This window comes from Sinocyclocheilus grahami, unplaced genomic scaffold (genome assembly GCF_001515645.1).
Source record: "Sinocyclocheilus grahami isolate Dianchi unplaced genomic scaffold, SAMN03320097.WGS_v1.1 scaffold521.1, whole genome shotgun sequence".
In the NCBI taxonomy this organism is placed as follows: Eukaryota; Metazoa; Chordata; class Actinopteri; order Cypriniformes; family Cyprinidae; genus Sinocyclocheilus; species Sinocyclocheilus grahami.
Window position 1 is genome coordinate 1,167,912 of NW_015505700.1, and position 10,757 is coordinate 1,178,668.

A 10,757-nucleotide genomic window follows, 5' to 3' on the forward strand; every position below is an offset into this window, starting at 1 on the left:
GCCTCCAAATATCTCCAGAGCTCAACACTGACTGCTCGATATTGATATTGAAATCCTCATATCAACTCCAGTAATGGTTGCTCAATATCACATGCAGTGACGTTTAACTGGAGCTCATGATTTGTGCTCTTCTGTTTGTTCCTCTGCCGTCGTCTCTCCTTCACACTCTGTATAGCACAGGCAGTAAATAAGGAACTATAGATCAATATTACCCAGATCTCATTGTGGGGTTAATAGAGCTTGCTAAGGTCAAAAGGGTCGTAAAGTTTTTCTTTCACTAATGTTCAAGTGATTTCTCAACCTTGACATTTCTGATAATAAAATTGTGTGTTGTGCACCCTGAAACTGTGGTATTACCCAACACATAGCTTCCCACAAATTCAGACTAATTTCATGACTTTTTCATGACCTACAGTGGCTTGTGATTACTGGATAAGGACTTTCAGAACGTTCAGAGGACATTCAAAAGTAACATTTAAAGGGGTCATAGGATGCCCATTTTCCACAAGTTGATATGATTCTTTAGGGTCTTAATGAAAAGTCTGTAACATAGTTTGGTTAACATTTCTCAATGGTAGTGCAAAAAACACCTTTTTTTACCCTGTCAAAAACAGCTCTTTTCAGATCAAGCCATTTTTGTAGCATTTTCGTTTAAATGATAATGAGCTCTGCTGACCCCGCCCCTCTCTTCCGAGCTGCTCTCAGAGAGACTGTTTACTTTAGCCGCATTCATCGTGAAACTTGCTAATTAGCACATTATTAGGAAAGGTGATCTGCAAAGATTCATTACAAAACATTATACTCACTTCTTCTGTAGATGAGGCTGGATCACGAATGATTCGCGCGAACATAGATGCATTTATGCAGATCGGGGCGCATTCCCTTCAGAAACAAATAATCCACTGCGAGTTCAGCGGCTCAGATGTCGGGAGTAAATGAGGACTGCTATGTTCATTATTACATCCAACAACAGAACACCTCAATCGCTTAGGAGTCATTCTTGTCTACATCTGCTCCGGCGGTGAAACAATGGCGGACTGATGACAGTCACTCAGGGCGGGTCTAAGGTAAGACACCAGTACAGTCTGCTGAAACGCTACTGTCAATCAAACTACCGTGGCAGGGGCCTGTCTGTGTGAGGTCACACAGACAGGCATCTGAGATCGGCTCGATTTGAGAAAGCGAAAAACATTTAACGAGATTAAAAAAAATTGTTTTTATCTTTATAGGGTGGTAGTGTACACACACTGCCAACACACATTTAAGTTCAAACAACTTCTAAAAGTGCATGTAGCATCCTATAAAAACACCCCTTTAAAAACATTTTAAAAAATTTTCTTAAAAATTTAGAATGAACATTTTCATAACTTCATGGGAATGTTAACATTCCATTCCCACAAGAATAAACAACCGATAAAAATGTATTTATAAAAGTTGATAATTTTTTTTTTTTACGTTTTTGAAAATATTCTCTAACACTCACAAAGTCTGCATTTATTTGATCATAAATAAAACAATAATATTGAGAAGTAGTATTACAATTTAAAAGAACTGTTTTCTATTTTTATATATTTAAAAATTTAAATACATTTATTTATTCCTGTTAAGTTATTCAGCATCATTATTTCAGTCTCCTTCAGAAATCATTCAGATATGCTGATTTGCTGTTCAAGAAAGCATTAAATTGATCAAAAGCGACAGTAAATACATTATTTTTGATATTTATAATTTTACCAACGGAAAAAAAATATGAATAAATATTTGTTTTCAACACTGATATAATAAGAACCATTAATAGCTGAGCTCCAAAAATAACTTCGCAGCAAATCATCATATTAGAATGATTCTGATGGACTGAATTGTTTATAGAACATTTAGAATTAATGTTAGCCTTCCCATTAGAAGCTGCCATGAGTTTTATCTAAAAAGGTGCAGAAGTTCGAATAGGTGCATGAGTTTTCTGAAGAAGGGCTACTTCTATGTCATTCCTCACTTTAAACGAAAAGCATCTGTTGCTATGAAAGATGTGTGCTACATAAAGCAAACCCCAGGAGAATAGCACTTTAATTATGCTTATTGCACGTCGCACATGGAAACTGTCATAACTCACTGTGACGTTAAGGAGGACATGCTTTCCATATGCCCTACTTCTGTGCCAGCTAGCAGATGTTCGGAAATGAAAATGAAAATCGTCCTCTTCAAGGTGTTTATAAACAATAGAAGCAGCAAACTGGCATAAAAAAACTAAATATAATATAAGACATGAATCATGTTTTGTGCTTTCTAGTGAAGTGGACAGATTATACTCACATGATTGGTTACAAAACTTTAGTGAGCTAAATATGTCTAAAAGAAAAGCAAACCCCTGAAACCTAAACTCGTAAGCGACTGATTAGAAAAGACCACAATGCCATAAAATTAATATTTCCTCACCTGACTTTACTCAGTTCACTGCAATACAATTTTACGGTAACACTTTACAATAAGGTTCATTAGTTAACTACATTAGTTAACATGACCTAATAATGAACTGCACTTATACTGCATTTATTAATCTTTGTTAATGTTAATTTCAACATTTACTAATACATTATTAAAATCTTGTTAACATTAGTTAATGCACTGTGAACTAACATGAACTAACAATGAACATCTGTATTTGTATTAACTAACGTTAGCGTAGATTAGTAAATACAGTAACAAATGTATTGCTCATGGTTACTTCATGTTAGTTAATACATTAACTAATGTTTAACTAATGAACCTTATTGTAAAGTGTTACCAATTTTACTTTAGCATGTTGCCAAGTTGAAAGAGAATACTCGTTTAAGCATAAAAATACATAACACACAGTCTTGCAGTTTCACTTCTCTTGAGAAAGGCACTTTTAAAAAGTGTTCTTTATAATAACGTCAAATTAAAAGGTTTAAAGTACATTTTAATTCATTATGCTAAACAGATCATCTTTTTTGTTGTTAATTGTAAATAACATGCAATTAGGTGTCAACATTCAAATTGCACTTAATTATAGTCTTTTAACGTATAAAAGTTAAAGTTCAACTTCTGAAAAAGTACAGAACATAATGTTTTTCTGAAGAACTTCAGTTTTTCTGAAGAAAATGTGAGCTGATATTCACTAGGAGTTCCTCTTTCAGCCAATGGGATTTTTTTTATCATCTGTTGAAAATTTGAAGTGTGATTGCTTTAAAAAAGTAAGCAATTGACTCCCCAAATAAGGCACAAACTTTGAATTAACATTTATATTCATAGCACAAACGGTGTGCAGTGGTGCTTCCCTTAGCAAGCATTGCTAATTAGCTAAATGCATTAAATAGGTTTAACAGACTTAAATATTTAACTAATCTAATAAGTTAATACATCAGCTTTGACAGCTCTAATATTTTTACATCACAGTCCAAGCGAGAAGACCGCAAAAATGGAAGAAAGGAAGAAAAAAAAAGGGGGGGTGAATAAAAACAAAAACATCTGGGTGGCTTGCATCCTGACGGAAATAAGGACAGAGTCCTTTTTATAAATCTCACTTGCTCTTTACTCTGAATGAAGATATTTGATGTAACGTACTGCTCTCTGCTCTTCTATCTCTCCTGAGGCCAAGAAGTCACTGTCAGAGTAAAGTGCTCTGTCAGACACTCTCATTTCCAGTCTTCTCCTGAATGATGTCAGGCTTTCCTCAGCTGGACAAAGGTATATACACCGGGATGACAGACATTCAAATCACACCACACCGTCAACTCCAACAAATAAAACCCAAACATACTCTACGCAAGTGCATGAATGCAAACGCTTCCAGCTACAAAAGCTCAATTTCACGCATCGCTGGGTTCTGAAAGGTGTCAGAACGGAATTCATAACGCAACTGCTTGCATTCTCAGCTTTGCCGCAAGGGCCGGTATAATGGTATTAGTGTAAATTGTCTGTTATATGGTCAGTTTTCACTTTCAACTAATGTCGTGACAGGGCAATGGAAGGGAATCTTGTTGAGTTAAACTAGTTAAACTGTTCACATTTAGCTAGATATAACTCAAAACAGAGTTGCTTATTCCAGTGACTGGAAGTTAGCTGTTCTGTCTGATTACTCACTAGCATATTTAAAAAGATATTGCTCTCTAGCTTAAATGTAGTTAGCTATTTTTGCTAGTGGCTTTTTTTTTTTTTTTGCAGTATTCTAATTTTTTTTCTGAATGACAGCAACCTGAATGAGTTTGTAATGCTTTAGCTTCAAAGCAACTTATTCAACACTGGATCACCATCATGAACATTTATAAAGATAATAAATGTATGTACATAGGAATCTTAATTGTGGGACATATGTATCAGATGTTTGATTTACGTTTATTTTTAGCTTTGTATTAACTAACGTTAGCGTAGATTAGTAAATACAGTAACAAATGTATTGCTCATGGTTACTTCATGTTAGTTAATACATTAACTAATGTTTAACTAATGAACCTTATTGTAAAGTGTTACCAATTTTACTTTAGCATGTTGCCAAGTTGAAAGAGAATACTCGTTTAAGCATAAAAATACATAACACACAGTCTTGCAGTTTCACTTCTCTTGAGAAAGGCACTTTTAAAAAGTGTTATTTATAATAACGTCAAATTAAAAAGAGTACATTTTAATTCATTATGCTAAACAGATCATCTTTTTTGTTGTTAATTGTAAATAACATGCAATTAGGTGTCAACATTCAAATTGCACTTAATTATAGTCTTTTAACGTATAAAAGTTAAAGTTCAACTTCTGAAAAAGTACAGAACATAATGAATCAGTTTTTCTGAAGAAAATGTGAGCTGATATTCACTAGGAGTTCCTCTTTCAGCCAATGGGATTTTTTTTTATCATCTGTTGAAAATTTGAAGTGTGATTGCTTTAAAAAAGTAAGCAATTGACTCCCCAAATAAGGCACAAACTTTGAATTAACATTTATATTCATAGCACAAACGGTGTGCAGTGGTGCTTCCCTTAGCAAGCATTGCTAATTAGCTAAATGCATTAAATAGGTTTAACAGACTTAAATATTTAACTAATCTAATAAGTTAATACATCAGCTTTGACAGCTCTAATATTTTTACATCACAGTCCAAGCGAGAAGACCGCAAAAATGGAAGAAAGGAAGAAAAAAAAGGGGGGGGTGAATAAAAACAAAAACATCTGGGTGGCTTGCATCCTGACGGAAATAAGGACAGAGTCCTTTTTATAAATCTCACTGGCTCTTTACTCTGAATGAAGATATTTGATGTAACGTACTGCTCTCTGCTCTTCTATCTCTCCTGAGGCCAAGAAGTCACTGTCAGAGTAAAGTGCTCTGTCAGACACTCTCATTTCCAGTCTTCTCCTGAATGATGTCAGGCTTTCCTCAGCTGGACAAAGGTATATACACCGGGATGACAGACATTCAAATCACACCACACCGTCAACTCCAACAAATAAAACCCAAACATACTCTACGCAAGTGCATGAATGCAAACGCTTCCAGCTACAAAAGCTCAATTTCACGCATCGCTGGGTTCTGAAAGGTGTCAGAACGGAATTCATAACGCAACTGCTTGCATTCTCAGCTTTGCCGCAAGGGCCGGTATAATGGTATTAGTGTAAATTGTCTGTTATATGGTCAGTTTTCACTTTCAACTAATGTCGTGACAGGGCAATGGAAGGGAATCTTGTTGAGTTAAACTAGTTAAACTGTTCACATTTAGCTAGATATAACTCAAAACAGAGTTGCTTATTCCAGTGACTGGAAGTTAGCTGTTCTGTCTGATTACTCACTAGCATATTTAAAAAGATATTGCTCTCTAGCTTAAATGTAGTTAGCTATTTTTGCTAGTGGCTTTTTTTTTTTTTTTGCAGTATTCTAATTTTTTTTCTGAATGACAGCAACCTGAATGAGTTTGTAATGCTTTAGCTTCAAAGCAACTTATTCAACACTGGATCACCATCATGAACATTTATAAAGATAATAAATGTATGTACATAGGAATCTTAATTGTGGGACATATGTATCAGATGTTTGATTTACGTTTATTTTTAGCATACTTTTGTAGTGAATTTATTTAGGAAATTATATACTTCAAAAATAATCTTAAGTGCGAACTGAATGTAATGTTTTCGGAGACTTATTTGCATGTTATTTACAACTACATGAAAGTTTTATCATTGAAAATTATTTAATAAGTTATTATTAGGAGTGCTTTTTAACTCACATAAGTAGGACTTTAAGCGCATCTTAATATGTAATTTCATAGTTACTTCTGTTGTCTTTGAAATATGTTTGAAGTGTAATGCTGAATGTACTGACAAGCATTCACGATAAACTATTTTATTTAATTTTAAAGTTATTAACAAACATTAATGTAATTTCGATTGAAATGTGTATGTCATGCATTTAAATACATTTATAATTACACATTTGTAATGATGAAGCTGCAATTTAGTCCATTTAATATATATTAACTTTAAATGTATTATCAAATAACACAATACAGTTAAATTATAATCAAGTACTTTACATGCTTTAGCATGTTAGTCAACACATCAAAGTACTGCGAGTCCTTAAAGCTGCAGTCCGTAAGTTTTGCCTCTTTGTCGCCATCTCTGTTTGAAAACCTGAAACTGCAGCTGTGTCCGGAATTATCTTCCTTGCGTGGGTTGTGAGTCGGCACGGCTCCAGCGCGGATTAATCTAATATTTTGAGAAGTATGTGTGGCAGTCAGTCACCGCACCGGTGTGGATATTTATTGTACTTTGCACTCACGTCTTGGAATATATAACCCAAATAGGAATTTTCACCGTATATTGTCATCAGAACAAGTAGGTAACAAGTCTGCCACATTTGTTCTGACCATCTGAGGAAAAAGCATTACAATAAATTGCACTACCAATGGTAATTTAATCTAAATGATCTCATATCACATCAAACCGTGCAAATTATTATTTTTGTTATACTTTATTCTCAAATTGTTAATGTTAACAACATCAGCATCGCGTGACTATGAGTATAGTGTGTATAAGCGAGTAGATTTCAATTTCTGTACAGTCTAATCTCTTATTGTAATGCCATTCGAATTTCATATTAAGAAATGATTTTAACCCAAAAAACAAATTATGCTCCCTTCGAACTGGTTGTCTTATTGGTGCAAACTAAACTGAAACTTACTTGGCTAGCCAGCTAATCTGGCTTCATGGTACAGGCCCCCGTACCACTCAAATTACAAAACATTATTATAAACTAACCGTTGTGAAACAAGCTAAAGTAAGGTGATAGTTTTGAACACTGGCTAGTTATGCACTTACTCAAATATTGATCATTTTTAACCAAAAAAAGTTACGGACTGTAGCTTTAAATCATGAAAAGATTATTAAAACAATTATTTAAAATGTACTTTAAAGTAAATGTTTAGTTTGACATTATAAAGTGCATTTTTTTAATTCGTTTTTTTTTAAGTACTTAATTGTGTTAGGAAACAGTCCACTTTCTTTTGCACTGAGAATCATTTTGCCTCTGGTACTTGTTTTGTGTTTCTAGCTTACACCTCTCACCAATGTCCCACTATTTCCAGCCTCTCCTGTTGTGTTTTCAAAGTAACAACAGCATGCACAGTCACTAATGAGAAGTAATTCCTTGGCAGGAAAATCAATACTTCCGCAGATCCTCTGAGAGTCCCTATGTATCTGCTCAGGAAGTCTTTCCTGTTGTGCCACAGGCCAAAACAACTCTTGCAGTGTCTTATCTACACGGTCCTTCCTTTAAAGTGCAGCGATATTCATTTGTCTTTGTGAATTTGCAGTGTTAAGAGGCTGTTGCAGCAGGTGTCTGGCAGAGAGAGCAGCAGAGACGTGGAGGGAGGGAGAGAGGGCTTTCAATCTGCCTGTGGATGTGGCTTTGCACCATGAGAGGCAGGCTGATGTGGGAGATGAGATCATTACTATAATTAAACCCTCTGTGGCGATTATCAAACAGCTTATTTGATTTGACATTGTGAGATGAGGCATCATAAGAGGACTAGTAAAGCAGCTTTTTTCACTGATCAGACTGGCATGCTCTCTGCCAGCTGGAGGTAAGTGCTTTTCTCGCAAATTTAATTTGTCTGAGCGACAGGAATCAGTCAGTTGTCAGTGTTTTGGAAAATGAAAAATGTGTTGACGGGCTCACCTGGAGGTGTGTTCACACACCAGTCATCAAATTTATTTTGAAAACGCTTAGTGCTGGGCGGTATACCGGTTTATACCGAATACCGGTGTTTATTTTTGTTATTATATGAATTTTTAAAATACCGCAATACCGAACAACGTTCGGAACACGACACTGTTTAAAAGGTGTCCCTTTTCACTGTTGCACTGTGGTGAGGAAACAGCTGTATGTGTTACTAAGCGTGAAAGTTCCGAAACTGAAGCTGTAGAACTTATAGAACGTCATGACACAGAAGAACTCATCCACAATATCCACACTGACCGCCACAAATATCCACCGCCCCCTGCCATCAGCTCCCTCGTCTCACACACACGAGTGCCACTTTAGCACTAGATTTAGCAACTTTCAGACCCTTTTAGCGGCTTTTTTCCATAGAATATTCATACTGACAAACCTAGCGACTTTTTTGGATAAACCTTAGCTATGGACAAATGAAAAATGTGTTGACGGGCTCACCTGGAGGTGTGTTCACACACCAGTCATCAAATTTATTTTGAAAACGCTTAGTGCTGGGCGGTATACCGGTTTATACCGAATACCGGTGTTTATTTTTGTTATTATATGAATTTTTAAAATACCGCAATACCGAACAACGTTCGGAACACGACACTGTTTAAAAGGTGTCCCTTTTCACTGTTGCACTGTGGTGAGGAAACAGCTGTATGTGTTACTAAGCGTGAAAGTTCCGAAACTGAAGCTGTAGAACTTATAGAACGTCATGACACAGAAGAACTCATCCACAATATCCACACTGACCGCCACAAATATCCACCGCCCCCTGCCATCAGCTCCCTCGTCTCACACACACGAGTGCCACTTTAGCACTAGATTTAGCAACTTTCAGACCCTTTTAGCGGCTTTTTTCCATAGAATATTCATACTGACAAACCTAGCGACTTTTTTGGATAAACCTTAGCTATGGTTCAGTTGGAAGATTTCTCCAGTGCTGTCCCGCGAGCGTGAGGTCTGACTTTCCCGGAGAAGTGTCGCCTCTCTCGGCGTCTGTTCTGTGCAGTGAGCAGCAGAGAAGCAGCGCATTCAGTTGGCCGCACCGCAGCCGACTCGTCAATAAATGAGTACAAAACAGCGTTTCCTAGCACCTGTCGCTTACTGATTGTTTGGAATTATAATAATCAAAATATAGAAAATATGGTTAACACCCAGTCATGCATGAAAAAAAAATACCGTCATGTACCGTGAAACCGGTATAATTTGGAAAAATACCGTGATATAAATTGTTGGTCATACTGCCCAGCACTAAAAAGCATGCAGAGACACACACAACTACTGTATATTTCCATGGCTCTCCTAACTATGGGGTCAAGGTTTGGCTAGTTAGCATTGGCTGTTAGACCTTGTCAGTAGATCTAGAATAGGGTAATTCTTTAATTGGAGTGTCAAATGAGATGCAAAATTTGCATGTTATTTAAAAAACTTTATGGCTATGAATTTAAACCCTCATGTTGCAGTCCAGTCTTTTTTTCCCTGACAAAACTTGTTCACTTTGCTCACACAGGGTATAACAACTTCCCCCCCAAAAACTGGATAATATTTGTATTTTTTAGGATCCCCATCGTTTCATCGTGAAAAACCCTGTCAAAAATAAATGTGCTTCTTAACCACTCTTTATGTTTTATTATTGCCAACTATTGGATTCAATCTTTTTATCAACTTGTTTTCTTTGATTTTGCATGGGTTTCGTATTACTTTTTGGAACTTATTGATCGTAGGCCTCACTGATCTGATCTTATGCACCTTTGTTTTTGAGTGAACATTGGCAAAATTATTCACAAGTAATAAATAAAAGCTAAGGTGCATAAGCTCAGATCATTGATTGCTACAATCAGTCAGTTCCAAAAAGAAATACAAAACCTGTGCTAATTGGAAGAAACAAGAGGAAGGAACTTTGTCGCACATCCATCATTGGTTAGAACTGAGGTTAATAAGGTCAAGCAGGTGATACAGTGATAACGTCTGCAAATTAATTAGTTTGAGATCAAATTAATGTCAGATTATTGCTGTTAACAACGAACATGGCATCTGAGGACTGTTTCAGTATTTTTGTTCTCCATTATTTTACTGTATTTTTCAGGTTCTCTTACTACACTCTAATTCTTTTAACAAACTTACTGATGTAGAAAGAAGTCTGTATACCCTAGTGAAAAATAAATATACTTAAATGTATTTCAAATACATTTATTTCATGCTAAGTATACTACAATTTTTTTTTTATATGTGTGTACTTAATAAAATGTCCTTCAGTTGTACTATTGCAAGTATATTTCAGGTACACTTTAAATAATTTGCATTTAAAGTCTGATATTATTCAAAGATCATACAATCCTCATCAAAAGTGACATTAAAACACATTTTAGACTTAATATTAAGAAAAGTGTATTGTGCACAAGTAATATGCCAAGTAAAGTTTAATTATAATTTATATACCAGTAAGTCTCGAGTTATATGTCAATAAATGTGTTCATAGATTTGAACTATACTTAGTATGAAATAAATGTATTTTAAATATATTACTTTTTTACTAGGG

At 35.4% G+C, this 10,757-nt stretch overlaps 1 long non-coding RNA gene across 1 annotated transcript; it reads right to left on the reverse strand.

The window, feature by feature from the left end:
* Positions 1–9,999, reverse strand: LOC107554976 (uncharacterized). Its single transcript, XR_001605118.1, has 3 exons — positions 9,860–9,999; positions 5,272–5,275; positions 1–12 (listed from the first exon to the last, which is right to left on the reverse strand). It is a non-coding gene; the product is annotated as an uncharacterized lncRNA (long non-coding RNA).
* Between the last annotated feature and the right edge of the window lie 758 nt (positions 10,000–10,757).